At 40.2% G+C, this 15,149-nt stretch overlaps 1 protein-coding gene across 1 annotated transcript in view; it reads left to right on the top strand.

The window, feature by feature from the left end:
• The first annotated feature begins 631 nt into the window (after positions 1-631).
• ZNF106 (zinc finger protein 106) overlaps positions 632-15,149 on the top strand; it is a 113,214-nt gene continuing 98,696 nt past the window's right edge. The window contains exon 1 of the mRNA XM_058294010.2: positions 632-850. The gene's annotated coding sequence lies outside the window, so the exon portion shown is untranslated. The remainder of the gene's footprint in view (positions 851-15,149) is intronic.

Below are 15,149 nucleotides of genomic sequence, written 5' to 3'. Positions count from 1 at the left end.
TATAAGAGGACAGTGTATGCTATCATCAACCTTAATGTAACTTGATTTATTTGACTAATTTTTGTCACTAAAATAGAGTCCTGAGGGAATGCCTAAGGGCTAATCTAAGGTCTGTAATAAATACAATTAAGATAATAATAATATAATCCTTGGTATTGATGGTCTGTTCGAGTCATGAATGGATATCTGGACTTACGTTATCGCTTTTAATCTTAGCAACACCATGAGAGATGGGACATCATTATCCTTATTTTAATTCTGAGGAAACTGAGGTTCCAAAGAACCTTGGAGTTTGCCCCAAATCACAAATTAGTAGTAGCTGGGCAAAATTTGAACCCAGTTCACGCACCTTCCATGATTAAGATTTAATAAATTTTGCAAGGAAGGAGCGGCTAGAAATTGAACTGAAATAGTCGCCACTGCCTAAAGAGAATCGTGGAGTGCTTGGGAAGAGAGCAGGAACAAGGAGGCCAGAAATAAGCAAGAGAATGAAAAAGGGACTGGGGAGGCTGGTCACAGTAGCGTCCAGTGCAGCTTCCGCAAGCCTCCCTACCTTTGGTCTTCCATTCTTTCTGAGTAAAGCCTTTTCCCTCGTGTCCGTTGTTCACTCTCGAGTATTATAATAAAGTTAGATTATTGAGAATGGCGGACCGCAAAGGGGGGTGGGGAGGGGAAGAAGCGCGACGGCGGTGTTGTGCGCCTGCGCGCTGGCGGCGGCGGCGGTGCCGGGCGGGGAGCGGGTCCGGAGCGGGCGGCCGGACCCAAAACTGAGGAGGGGGTCTGGGGCGTCGAGGAGCTCCCTCGCCCGGGTCTCGTCGGTGCGATGGAGTAAGAGAGGTCGGCTGTGAATGTGAGTATGAAGGGACCGGGGTGCGTTGATGCGAATCGGACCCCGAGGTTCCTAGTTGTCTGTCTGCCCTTTAGCAGGGTTGTGGGGTTGCTGGACGTGGCCGGGGGTCTCTGCTCCTGCAGGCTGCGGCGCAAGGGTAACTGGTCGTCCCATCGCTCAGAGCCGGTTCGAGTTTATGGCTGGCGGTGCTTCTGGCTTAGGGGTAGGAATTCTTGGGGAGGCGTTCCAGCTTTGCACTCAGCCCTAGCTGGAAAGGTGGCTCCAGAACCTTGACCTTTAAGGGGAGGCCACTGACCTCCTTCGATCTCCGGTGAGGCAGGGAGCCTGTAGACCCTGGTGCTTAAGGGCCTGTGAGTCTCAGGCCAGGGACAGCTTTCCACCTCTTGTTACTGAACCTCCGTAGTTTTTCCTCCTTTCGTCCTCCATCCCCGTGGGATGCATGCGTCTTAATATTAGGTACTAATTATTGGGCGCATATTTTGTGTCAATTTAATGTTTACTCCGAATTTCAGTAACATAATTATGGTGAAGAAATACTTTTTACCTCACTCCCACTTCAATCTGTTCAATTTAGTCATCTTTAGAGTAAGAATAAGCCATCCTATTGGGGAGTTCGAGATTTCCATAGGTCTTAGAAATTTGAGATACCAGTTAAGGGAAGTTCTTTTACGTATCACAAAATTCACCTTAGTGATTTATACCGAATTTATTCAACCACAGATAACTTTTGAGCACTTACTAAGAGCATAGTACTGTTCTAAGCCCCATAGGAAATCTTAGAATTTGTTTAGACCTTGTTCTTAAGTTTGGCTGTGAATGAAACAGTGGAAGGTAGTGTTCAGATTGATCTAGGATTTATTTAGAACCTGCTACGTATTTGCTAGATACACTCAGATCTGTCACAAAAAGTTAATGAGATCTTGTAATGAAAGGTGGCTTTTGCAGCACATTTCAGCTGAGGTCGTTGAGAGTCTAATAAGTTTCTCCAGCTCACCTACCTAGTTAAAATGGTAAATTTCAGGCTCTGTGATGCCAATGCTAATGTTTTTCTGTTAAACTAAGTTAGATATTCTAAGCAGTTCTGCTGAGAAGCAAACTGCATTATAGGTAGAGTTTCTAGAGTCAACTATTGGGATTAGAAAATGGTAGGAGCATTCAGTTAGATTAAAATAAAGGTATTTGTTAGATGCATCTAGTTTTTAAAGAGTCCTGGAAGGAAGTAGAGGTTGTGAAGCCAGCCTAATCAGGCTAGTTCAGAATTAATAGCTGTGATTAACAGGCATATATTTAAAAATGGAAAACTGTGAAATGATTGTAATTGCTGTGTTAGAGCACTGGTTATCTGAAAGCTACTGCACAAGAAAAGCAAAGAGTGGTAGATGTTAGCAAGCCTGGAATAGTTTACTGAGAAATAAGCATATTGTGTGGTTTGTTATAGGAGTATCTTTGTGGGAGTTTTGGATTAATTTATGTACCCAATGAAAAGAACACTTAGGCAGACAAATTACATATAAATACTTCAGTTGCACATCTAGCTTTGCTAAATCTCTGACTGAAATCTTATTTTTTTCTCTTTTAAGAATTTTAAATTTGAAAGACAATATCAAGAAATACCAGTTCCTAAATGCTCATCATTAGGGAAGTAGTTAAATAAATTATGCATGTTAGAAGGAACAAGGCATCTCTGTATATGCAAATACCAAGTGGTCTCGTCTCCAAGATATATTAAGTGAAAAAAACAAGGTACAAAAGAGGGTGTACATTTTGCAACCTATTGTATTGTTTAAGAAAAATATGTGTTTGCGTATTTATGCATGGAATATCTCTGGAAGAATACATAAACTGGTAACAGTGGCTGGAGGTGGAATTATTAGGTGGCTGGGGAACAGGATGGGAAGAGAATAAATTTCCATATAAGCCTTTAAAAATTTTTTAATTATGAAAAATTTCAAACATCCAGAAAAGTAGAGAAAATAGTATGTTGAACTGCAGTAAATCTGTCACTCAGGTTTTTAAATCTGTTGATTGAACTCAGGACCTCATATGTGGGAAGCTGGCATTTAACCACTGAGCCACATTGGCTCCTGAGTTGTTTTTTTTCCCATTTGTTTGCTTGTTGTTTGTTTGTTTGTTTTTAGGAGGCAGCAGGACCAAACCCAGGACCTCCCGTGTGGGAAGCAGGTTCTCAGCCTCGTGAGCCATATCTGCTCCCTTGCCCATAGTTTATATTAGGGATCACTCTTTGTATTGTACAGTTCTATGGGTGTTTTTTAAAAAGTTGCATTGAGATATATTCACATACCATAGAATCCATCCAAAGTGTTCAGTGGTTTTTAGTATAATCACATTGTTGTGCATTTGTCACCACAAAAAATTTTAGAAGTATTTCATTACTCCAAAAAGAAAACCTACACAATGTTTTGTAGTCACCTGTTATTCCTGCCATCCTTCCCAGCCCTACATAACCACTAATCTAATTTCATCTTTATAAGTTTATTTATATTTACATTTTATATGAATAGAATCATACAATTTGTAGTACTTTGTGTCTGGTTTCCTTCACTTAGCATAATGGTTTATTTTGGTCTGATATTAACATCTTGTAACAGTAACAGTTCAGTTTCAAAGAAAACAGTTTTATATAAATATATATATGCAGTATCACCCATATTCATTTTTCATATATGGTTTTACTCTGCTTTTACAGTTCCATTTCCATTTTTAGCTTTGCTTTTGGTAATATACGTGACCTTAGACTTTCCCTTTCAACCACTATCATACTCATGTAATAGCATTGCTAATTAAAAACATGTTGTGCTTTCTTCTTTTCTCTTCATTTCCAAAGATTAGCATACATTTTACCAATTCTGCACAAGTTATCCCTCAACTTAACTTTCTCTAATTTCATTCTATTTTCTGGTGACCTGTATTCAAGTTATTAACACCATGAGATTATACAATGTATTTAGTTGATATTAATGCATTCATACCATATTTGTCCTTTTGTGTCTGGCTTACTTCACTCAACATAATATCCTCCAGGTTCATTCATGTTGTGTATGTTTTTACTACTTAATTTCTTCTTACAGCTGCATAATACTCTATTGTGTGTATACATCACAGTTTGTTTATCCATTCTTCAATTGATGGACACCTGGGTTGTTTCCATCTTTTGGCAATTGTGAATAATGCTGCTATCAACATTGATGTGCAGATGTATGTTTGTGTCACCGCTCTCAGTACTTCTGGGTATACACCTTGCATTGGTATTGCCGGGTCACCTGGCAAATCTATGTTCAACTTCTTTAGGAACTGCCCAACAGTCCTCCACAGTGCCTATACCATGCTAAAACAGCGAATAAGCATTCCTACCTCTCCACACACTTTCCAACACTTGTAGTTTTCTCTCTCTTTTTTTTCAAAGATTTTATTTTTTTATTTATTTCTCTCCCCTTCCTCTCCATCCCAGTTGTCTACTCTTTGTGTCCATTCGCTGTGTGTTCTTCCGTGACTGCTTCTATTCTTGTCAGCGGCACCTGGAATCTGCGTCTCTTTTTGTTGCGTCATCTTGCTACGTCAGCTCTCTGTGTGTGTGGCGCCATTCCTGGGCAGGCTGCACTTTCTTTCACGCTGGTCGGCTCTCCGTATGGGGCACATTCCTTGCGCTTGGGGCTCCCTTATGCAGGGGACACCCTGCGTGGCACAGCACTCCTTGTGTGCATCAGCATTGCACGTGGGCCAGCTCCACACGGGTCAAGGAGGCCCGGAGTTTGAACCGTGGACCTCCCATGTGGTAGGCGGACACCCTATCCATTCGGCCAAGTTCGCTTCCCAGTTTTCTCTTTTTAATAGCGGTCATTCCAACAGGTATGAATTTATGTCTCATTGTAGCTTTGATTTGCATTTCGCTAATCACTAGTGATGTTCAGCATTTTTCATATGTTTTTTTTTTGCCTTTGAAGAAATGTCTATTTAGTCTTTTTGCCCATTTTTAATTGGGTTGTTGGTCATTTTATTTTTGAGTTGTAGCATCTCTTTTATATATCATGGATATTAGACCCTTGTTGGATGTGTGATTTCCAAATATTTTCTCCCATTGAGTCGCCTGCCTTTTCATGCATTTGACGAAGTCCTTTGAGGTACAAAAGTGTTTGATTTTGAGGAAGTCCCATTTATCTATTTTTTCTTTTGTTGCTTGTGCTTTGAATGTAAAATCCAAGAGACTACCACCTACCAAAAGATCTTTAAGATGTTTCCCTACATTTTTTTAAAAATAGTTTTATAGTTCTGACTTCCATATTTAGGTCTTTGATCCATTTTGAGTTGATTCTTGCATAGGGGGTGAGATAGGTATCCTCTTTCATTCTCTTGGTTTGGGATATCCAGTTCTCCCAGCACCATTTGTTGTAGAAATTGTTTTGTCCCAGTAATGTGGACTTGGTAGGTTTATCAAAAAAACAGTTGGCCTGTAGAGGTGAGGGTTTATTTCTGGACTCTGAATTCTGTTTCACTGATCAATGTATCTATCGTTAGGGCAATACCATGCTGTTTTGACTAGTGTAGCTTTGTAATATGTTTCAAGGTCAGGTAGTGAAAATCCTCCCACATCACTCTTCTTTTTTAGGATGCTTTTGGCTATCAGGGTGCACTTTTCTTTCTGCTAATCTCGACTTCTACACTGTCCTCTAAGCCTCTGTTGTCTCTCTTTTGCCTTCGGGCTGTAACACTCCCTGTAATACTTCTTGCGAAGGCTAATTCCTTTTTATAACTCTCTTAGTTTCTGTTTATTTGTGAATATTTTAAACTCATTTTCATATTTGAAGGACAATTTTGCTGGATAAAGAATTCTTGGCTGGCAGTTTTTCTTTAATTATCCTAATTGTATCATACCTCTGTATTCTCATCTCCGTGGTTTCTAATGAGAAATCCACACTAAATCTTACTGGGCATCCCTTGTATGTGATCGGTTGTTACTCCCTTGCTGCTCTCAGAATTTTCTCTTTATCTTTAATGTTTTACATTCTGAGTAATATGTGTCTAGGAGTAGGTCTGTTCAGATTTATTCTGATTGGGTTATGCTGTGGTTCTTCAACACATTAATTCATTACTTTCATGAGAGTTGGGTAATTTTCAGCCACTTCCTGAAATACTCTGTATACTTCTCTTTCCTTCTTTTCTCCTTCTGGAACTCCCATGACAAGTATGTTGTTGCGCTTCATGTTATTCCGTTCCCTGAGCCCCTGCTCAATTTTTTTCCATTCTTTTATCTCTCTTCAATTTCAGCTGTTCTGTCTTCTGCATCACTTATTCTTCTACCATTTTGAGTGTGCTGTTGTATGCCTCTAATGTGTTTTTTATCTCACCTGTTGTGTCTTTCATTCCTATAAGCTCTGTTATTTTTCTTTTCAGGTTTTCAAATTCATCTTTGTGCTCATTCAGTGTCTTTTTGGTATCTTTTATCTCTTTAGGCATATTGTCTTTAAATTGATTAATTTGATTTTGGAGATTTATATGAATCTTGTTGATTAGTTTTCTTAAGTCTTTTGTCTCATCTGGGGCTTTGATATATTCCATTGCGTGTGCCATTTCTTCCATTTTCTCAGTATGGCTTATAATTTTTCCTTATGTCTAGGCAGCTGATTATAATGGTGAGTTTACTCTAATGGTCAGTTTTTCTTTTGCAGGGATTTAGTGGTGGGAGGCTGTGTGTTGTTGCTGTTCTTTGATTCTTTTTTTTTTTTAATAATTATTTTTCAAAATTTCTCTCTCCTTCGCCCCTCCCAGTTGTATGCTCTCTGTGTCCATTCACTGTGTGTTCTTCTTTTTGTCCGCTTCTGTTCTTGTCAGCGGCACAGGCATCTATTTCTTTTTGTTGTGTCATCTCGCCGCGTCACCTCTCCATGTGTGCAGCGCCATTCCTGGGCAGGCTGCACTTTCTTTCGCGCTGGGTGGCTCTCCTTATGGGGCGCACTCCTTGTGCGTGGGGCTTCCCTATGCGGGGGACACCCCCGCGTGGCAGGGCACTCCTTGTGCGCATCAGCACTGCGCATGGGCCAGCTCCACACAAGTCAAGGAGGCCCGGGGTTTGAACCGTGGACCTCCCTTGTGGTAGACAGATGCCCTAACCACTGGGCCAAGTCCGCCGCCCTCCACCTCTGAACTGAGAGGAGACTTAGATCCCACATGGCTGATGGTTGTGATTCTCCTGCTTGCAGTTGTAGACTCTCTTGGTTCACTGGTGTGGTGGTTGACCATCCTGACCTCCCTGTTAGCTGACCTGGATAAGTCCAATGAACCAGAGAGTAGGTGTTGCAACTCTGCTGAGACTCAGGGTCCAGCTGGCACATGAACAGTCCAGAGATTTAAGTCTCCTGAGCATATACCAACCTCACCGACAACCACAGGTTCAGTAAAAGTGACAGAAGAGGCATGTGTAGAGAGGTCATATCTAAGTTCATCTCCATCACATTCAGGAGCACAAATTTCAAGGCACTGAACTCTGGAGCCATCTGTAGCAAACAGTTAGAAACCATCAATTTGCTTTCTTTCACTATGGATTTACCTATTCTAGGTTGTTTGTTTGTTTGTTTGTTTCTTTTTCACATTCCTCATAATGTCCTTTGGTACAGAATAATTTTTAATTTTTTGAGTCCAGTTTATCCTTTTCTTTTATTTATGGTTTTAGTATCATATCTTAGAATCCATTGCTAAATCCAGGGTCATGAAGATTTACACCTATCTTTCTTCTAAGAGTTCTGTAGTGTTAGCACTTAAATGTAGGTCTTGGATCCAGTAAATCTTACTGAGCCATCCTGCTGGGGGGAAAAAGAAATCAATTCTCAATGTACTAAAAGTTTCCAGATTCCTCAGGTATTCTACAAATTACTTGCCTTAATGAGTAGTTTCACTCATGTTATGAAAACCAATAATATTTTTCAGGGATTTCAGACTCTTGAAGATAAAATGACTCTTATTCTCTTCAGTTAAATACAGATTTATCAAGCTTGATCCTTTATCCCTTTTTCTCTCAAAGAAAATAGGCGTCATTTTTTCCCTTACAATACCTGTCTAATCTAGTTTCCTTGGAATGTTATTAGGCAGGTGTAATGGTATGACCACTTCCTAATATAATGTGTTGGTCACTTATTTTATGTCTAATTATGATTACCCAAATTGTTTTTCTCTTCCTAGGATGAAATTCACAAAATGGAACTAAAGAATACTAAACTGGTGTATTTCTTAGGGAATTCTTGTTTCTCAGGCTTTTGTCTAATTATGTATATTGTATGGTTTCCTGCACCCAACTTCTAACATACATACACATATACCCTGTAATTATGGGAATGGTTTATCAGCTGAAATTTATCTTTGGGAAAGATTTTTTTTTTTTCCTTTGAGGAGTATACTAATCCAAGCTGTTATAAGAGAAAAAGAAAAATATTCTGCCATTTTCTCCAGGCCTGTTCTGAGAAAGATGTGGTCAGTTTAGATAACTATTCAGAAAAATTAACAACTCTCTCTTCACATACTCAAGTAAATGGTTTTCTTCTACCTTACATTTAAGAAGGTAAAAGGACAAAGTAATTTTTCTCAAAATGCATAAGGTTCAAAGGTGAGCTGATGGCCTGGGAAATTTTAAGCTCCATTTTTTTTTTTATATTTTCTTAGTTTGCCAGAGGGCTGCTGATGCAAAGTACCAGAAATGGGTTTGAGTTGGCTTTATAATGGGAATTTTATTTGGGTAAAAGCTTACGGCACCACCATATATACTTTCTCACCAAAGTCAGCTGCTGGTTATACTGATGTCCTGCCATGTGGCGATGCAAGATGGCAATCGATCTCTACTGAGGTCCCTGCCTTCCCCTCAAGGGTCTGTCTTCAGGAGCTCAGCTGTGAGCAATCAAGTATATGGCTTGTCTCTTTCTAGGCCTTCTCTCTGCCTCCACTGCTCCACTTTCTCCCTGACCCCTGCTGTGGGTGATCAGGCATATGGCTCATGTCTTCAGCCTTGAGCTGCCCCAGGGCCCAGCCTCTTGGGGGCTTTGTGCTAGTGATCCTTGAGCTAATAAATAAATTAGCTCCCACATGGCAGGTTCAGAGTGGCAGAACTCCCTCTCCTCTGTGTTTCTGCTTTCAGTTTTCAGTTTATATAAGACCCCAGCAAGAGAGCAGAAACCCAACCTGGGTCAGGCCCTCACTGTTATAGTCTAATAAAAAATGATCTACTCAAGGAGAGAAAATAAGAGAAGACAACACAGCAAAAACAGCAGGGTGGTAAGAGGGGCAGGGGGGAAATAAATAAAAATAAATCTTAAAAAAAAAAAAGATCCAATCAGGTAGTAGATGTGGCTTAAGAGGTTGAGCACCTCCTTCTCACGTGGGAGGTCCTGGGTGTTCAGTTCCTGGTGCCTCCAAAAAAAAGAACCAAAAGCAAACAATAAGCAAAACAAACAAAAAACTCAAGGGAGCCAATGTGGCTCGGTGGTTGAGTGCTGGCTTCCCACATAAGAGGCCCAGGTTCAGCCCCCGGTACCTCAAGAAAAATGATAATCTAATGATCTGATCAAGTGATCTAATTTAGTTCCCTTACCAGAATCTAATGCAATTAAAGGGTCTCATACCCAGAGGAATAGATTGGTTCCAAAACAATACTTTCTGGGATTCATAAAAGAATGTCAAGTTGCCATGTATACATATATATCTATATCTTTTTCACCTCTGTGAGTTAATTTTTATATATTGTGTGAAGTAGGGGTATAACTTTTGTTTTTGTGTGAAGATAGCCAGTTGTTCCAGTACCATTTGTTAAAGAGAACTCTTCTGGGAAGTGGATGTAGCCCAAGTGATAGAGCATCTGCTTGTCATGTACAAGGTCCTGGGTTCAATCCCTGGTACTTCCTAAAAAAAAAGAGAGACTTCTTTCCCCCTTGAATGGTCTTTGGCGTCCTTGTTGGAAATCAATTGACCATAGATATGAGGGTTTATTTCTGGATTCTCAGTTCTATTCCGTTGGTCCATATGTCTATCCTTATACCATTACCACACTATTTTCATTATTATAACTTTGTGATATGTTTTGAAACCTCAGTGTGAGTCCTCCAACTTTTACTTTTTCAGTACTGGTTTGACTGTTCTAGGCTACATGCAGTTCTCTATGAATTTGAGGATTAGCTTTTCCATTTCTGTGAAAAACGCCATTGGAATTTTAATAGAACTTGTACTGAATCTGTAGATCACTTTGGGTAGTACTGTTATTTTAACAATATTAAGTCTTCCAATCAGTGAGCACAGCATGTCTTCCCATTTATTTAGGTCTTTCTTCTTTTTAAAAGATTTTTAAATTTATTTTTTATTTATTTCTCTCCCCTCCCCCCACCCCAGTTGTCTGTTCTCTGTGTCTATTTGCTGCGCCTTCTTTGTCCGCTTCTGTTGTTGTCAGTGGTACGGGAATCTGTGTTTCTATTTGTTGCGTCATCTTGTTGTGTCATTTCTCCGTGTGTGCGGCACCATTCCTGGGCAGGCTGCACTTCCTTTCGCGCTGGGTGGCTCTCCTTACGGGGCTCACTCCTTGCGCGTGGGGCTCCCCTATGCGGGGGACACCCCTGCGTGGCATAGCACTCCTTTTGCGCATCAGGACTGCACATGGGACAGCTCCACATGGGTCAAGGAGGCCTGGGGTTTGAACCATGGACCTCCCATGTGGTAGACGGACACCCTAACCACTGGGCCAAGTCCACCGCGGTCTTTAATTTCTTTCAGCAATTTTTGTAGTTTTCAGTGTACAAATCTTTCACCTCCTTGTTTAAAATTATTCTTTTGGATCCTATTGTAAGTGCATTTGTTTCATTTATTTCCTCTACAAATTCTTCCTTGCTGGTGTATAGGAATATGGCTGAATTCTTTGTGTTGGTTTTTGTACCCTGCAGATTTGTTGAATTTATTAGCTCCTGTAATTTTTGGATTTTCTAAATAAAAGATCATGTCATCTGTAAATAGAGATAGTTTTACTTGTTCTTACCCTATTTGTAAGCTCTTTATTTCTCTTCCTTGCCTAATTAGTCTGCTTAGAACTTCCAGTTCACGTTGAATATCAGTGATGAAAGTGGGCATTCTTATCTTTTTCTGGATATTACAGGAAAGAATGACTTTTCATGTCTTCTAATATAGTCATACTCATGTATTTATGTATCGAAATATATATTACTTTACGTCAAATTACTTTCCTTTTATTTTTCTAACAATTAGCAATTGAATTGATATTTAAAATAAAAATAAGTTAGAGTAGGGTGATGTCATCAACATGACAATGTAAGACATCCCCTGGAAAAGTCTCCTGTCAGAATCAACTAATAAAAGAACAAACCCCACTTAGTTTGGAACTCTGGAGGATGATAGTGACTGGATTAGGAGTCCACAAATGCTAAGTCGAAGAAAAAGAAAAAATAATCTCCAAAATCAGACTTTTCATCCTTGACCCACCAGTCTGGTCCCCTCCCCCTCACTCTGTCTTGCACAACTTAGGAGTCATACAGAGGCAGTATGGCCTGGGTCCCTCCTGTTACAGATGTAGACCATAAAGCCACTCACAGCAGTGAGTTAGAATCCCATGCATATCCAGGAATAAGACCTAATCTTCAGAGAATCAACGTGGAACATTGGCTGAGGAACGTGGCTGAGGAATGCTGCATACCAAAAAGAAGACAGATGGTAGCAGAACTTTTTGCGAGAGGTACACACACTTAATCCAGTCTGTTTGCTGGACCACCTAAACCCAAAATGGATTGTCCTGGATTGACCCTATCCAGCTCCCCAAGGTGGGGATACCCTAATGGGAAAGAAACCAGAGGCAGAAAAACCTCATATAGAAAAAAAAAGAGTGGGGTGGAGGGGTGGAGGAGGGAACTGAACTGCTCTAAGACAGGAGAGGTTTCAGAACAGGAAATGTAAGGAAAAGGGGGCACTGAATGAGGGAGAGAAGTTAAACAAGTCAGAAGAGCTGGGAAGAAAACTCTGCACAAAAACAAGCAGAACAGATCGAGATTCCTGGAGAAGGTACAGAGGAATAGAAGCTTTCTCTTGGAGGTGAAACAATTGCAGAAAAACTGCAGTCTTAAAAATAGTACCACATATCCAGGGCAAGAATCAGGTGAAGAAGAGCTGAACAGTTAAAAATAGGTTGCGCTAAAGGTCCAGAATAAGTTGGACCAACTTCCAAAGAAGGGCCTTAACAAAAAGCCAGTCAACAGTAAGACTCTAGGCAGGAGGAAGAACCTGACCATCAGAGTTAACACAATAATCCAATACCCAGACATCAGCAAAAAATTACAAGCCATACTCATTGTGACAGTTTGAAGTTCTTTTTTGAATCCTAAGAGTATGTTTTAAAATTAATCTATTTCTGTATGTGTAGTACCCTTTGATTGTATTAGATTCACTTTAGATCACTTGATTAGATTGGTTTTGATTAGACTATGTCAATGAGGTATGGCTCAGGTTGAGTCTCTGCCCTCTTGCTGGGCCTTATGTAAACAGAGACACAGATGAAGAGATGCACAGAGAAAGGAAGCTGCAATATTGATTCCATCATGTGAGAGAGAGGACTGCAGGAAAACAGAGAAGCCCTGAGAGGCTGAAAGAGGTCCTGGGGTCTGGAATCAGCAAAGCACAGAGGCACGGAAAGAGGCCTCCAAGGGGCTGGACCCATGTAGCAGCTTGAGGCTAAGGAGATGAGTCCTGCCATATGCCTCATTGTACACAGCTGAACTCCAGGAGATAGTGAACCCAGGGGAAGGCAGAGACTTTTGCAGAGATCAGCTGCCATCTGATTTGCATGTGGCAGGACGTCAGGATCATCAGAAGTTGACTTTGGTGAAACAGCATCTCTGCTGATGCCTTGGTTTGGATTTTTCATGGTTTTGGAACTGTAAGCTTTTATTGTAGATAAAATACTTATTATAAAAGCTAATGCAATTCTGGTACTCTGGTACTTTGCAGCCCTGTTGCAAACTAAGACACTAACAAACAGGAAGATAAGGCCTAATCAAGGGAAGAAATGGAAACTTAAGGAGGCAACACAGAATTTGGAACAACTAATCAAAGAAGTTCAAACAAATATCCTAAATCACTCCAAGGAAATGAAGAAAAACTTGGCTATAGAGTTAAAGAATATTAAGAAGCCAATGTGTGACCATGAAGAATTTTAAAGTTTAAGAAGAAATATAAATTCTGGAGATGAAAGACATAATAATGGAGATTAAAAATACACTACAGCATACAATAGCACATTTGAGCAGGCAGAAGAAAGAATCAGTGAACTAGAAGACAGGAAAATTGAAATCATACAGTCAGAAGAGCAGACAGAGAAAATAATTTTAAAAATTAAGCAATGTCAAAGGGATTTGAGGCGGTGGACTTGGCCCAGTGGTTATGGCATCCGTCTACCACATGGGAGGTCTGCGGTTCAAACCCCGGGCCTCCTTTACCCGTGTGGAACTGGCCTATGCACAGTGCTGATGCGTGCAAGGAGTGCCGTGCCACACAGGGGTGTTGCCGCATAGAGGAGCCCCAGGCGCAAGGAGTGCGCCCCGTAAGGAGTGCTGCCCAGCGCGAAAGAAAGTGCATCCTGCCCAGGAATGGTGCTGCACACACGGAGAAATGACACCACAAGATGACAAATGGAAACAGAGATTCCTATGCCGCTGACAACAACAGAAGTGGACCAAGAAGACGCAGCAAATAGACACAGAGAACAGACAACTGGGGTGGTGGGGGGAGTGGAGAGAAATAAATAAATAAATATTTTTTTAAAAAAAGGGATTTGAGTGATAGCATGAAGCGCATAAACATTCACATCATGGTGTCCCAAAAGAAGAAGAGAAGGCAAAGGAGCTGTGGCAGTTTGAAATTATTTTATGAATCCCCAAAAGTGAAATATGTTTTAAACTATTCCATTCCTGTGGGCATGACACCCTTTTGACTGAATTATGTCACTGGGATGTGATTCATGTTGAGTCTTTGCCCTCTGCTGGCTTTGATATAAAGGGAGACACAGAGATTCAGAGGAAAAAGGGAGCCGGCATATTTGATTCTGCAGTGTGAAATAGAAGCTTGCTTAAGCACAAAACCCCAAAGAGACTGGACCCATGGAGCAGCTCAAGAGGAGACCAAGTGGTATGATATATTTAAGGTACTGAAAGGGAAAAACTGCCAGCCAGATATTCTTTATCCAGCAAAACTGTCCTTCAAAAGTGAGGAAGATTTTTAAATACAGATATTATTCAGCAAAAGACCTGAACTTCAAGAATTACAAAATGTAATTCTGCAAGTTGAAAGAAAAAGACAGGAGAGAGTACCTTGGAGTAGTGTGAAGAAACAAAGATCTTCAGTAAAGGTAACTAAAAGGATAAATGCAAAACCCAGTAGTACTGTATCCTCAATATATAACTTTACCCTTTAATTCCTATTGGAGTCAAAATGCAGTTGAATAAGAAGAAGGCATATTTCCTGAAAATGGATATGCAAAATAGAAAGTGGTAAAGTGGGACAAAAACAACATAAAGAAGGTGGACAGAGATATGGGAGCAGAGAACATGTATGCTATTGAAGCTAAGTTGGTATCTTTTCAAATTAGTAGGTTATAGATGTAGGTTGTGTAATACAAACTCCAGGGAAATCACAAAGTATTTTTTAAAATATGCCAAAACAGAAATGAAGAAGGGATCAGTCAGGAATATCACAAAAGATAAACTCTATAGAAAAGGAGGTTGCAATAAAGGAAAAGGGAGAAAAAAGATAGGACATATAAAAACCAAAGCACAGCAAAGTGCATGTAACTCAATGGTTGAGTGACTGCCTCTCATGTAGGGGGTCCTGGCTTCAACCCCCAGTACCTCCTTAAAAGCAAACAGACAAAAGACAAAATGGCTGAAGTAATACTGCCTTTACAGTAATACTGAATATTAATGGATGACTTACCCAATCAAAAGATACAGATTGGCAGAATAGATTAAAAAAACCTGATCCAACCATATGTTGTTTACAAGAGACTCCACTTAGACCCAAAGACACAAATAGGTTGAAAATGGAATGATGGGAAAAAAGATATTCCATGCAAATGTTAACCAAAAAAAGAACTAAGGCAACTATGCCAATATCATACATAATAGACTTTAAGTCAAAAGCTGTTACAAAAAACAAAGATGAACACTATTCATCAATAAAAAGGTCAAGCCACCAAGAAGAAACAGCAATGATAAATATTTAATCACCTAATCATGGTGCCCCAAAATATGTGGGAAAA

Source organism: Dasypus novemcinctus, chromosome 3 (assembly GCF_030445035.2).
Source record: "Dasypus novemcinctus isolate mDasNov1 chromosome 3, mDasNov1.1.hap2, whole genome shotgun sequence".
Taxonomy (NCBI): domain Eukaryota; kingdom Metazoa; phylum Chordata; class Mammalia; order Cingulata; family Dasypodidae; genus Dasypus; species Dasypus novemcinctus.
Note: the sequence above shows the minus strand (reverse complement) of the source record. Positions and strands in the feature narration are given on the sequence as shown.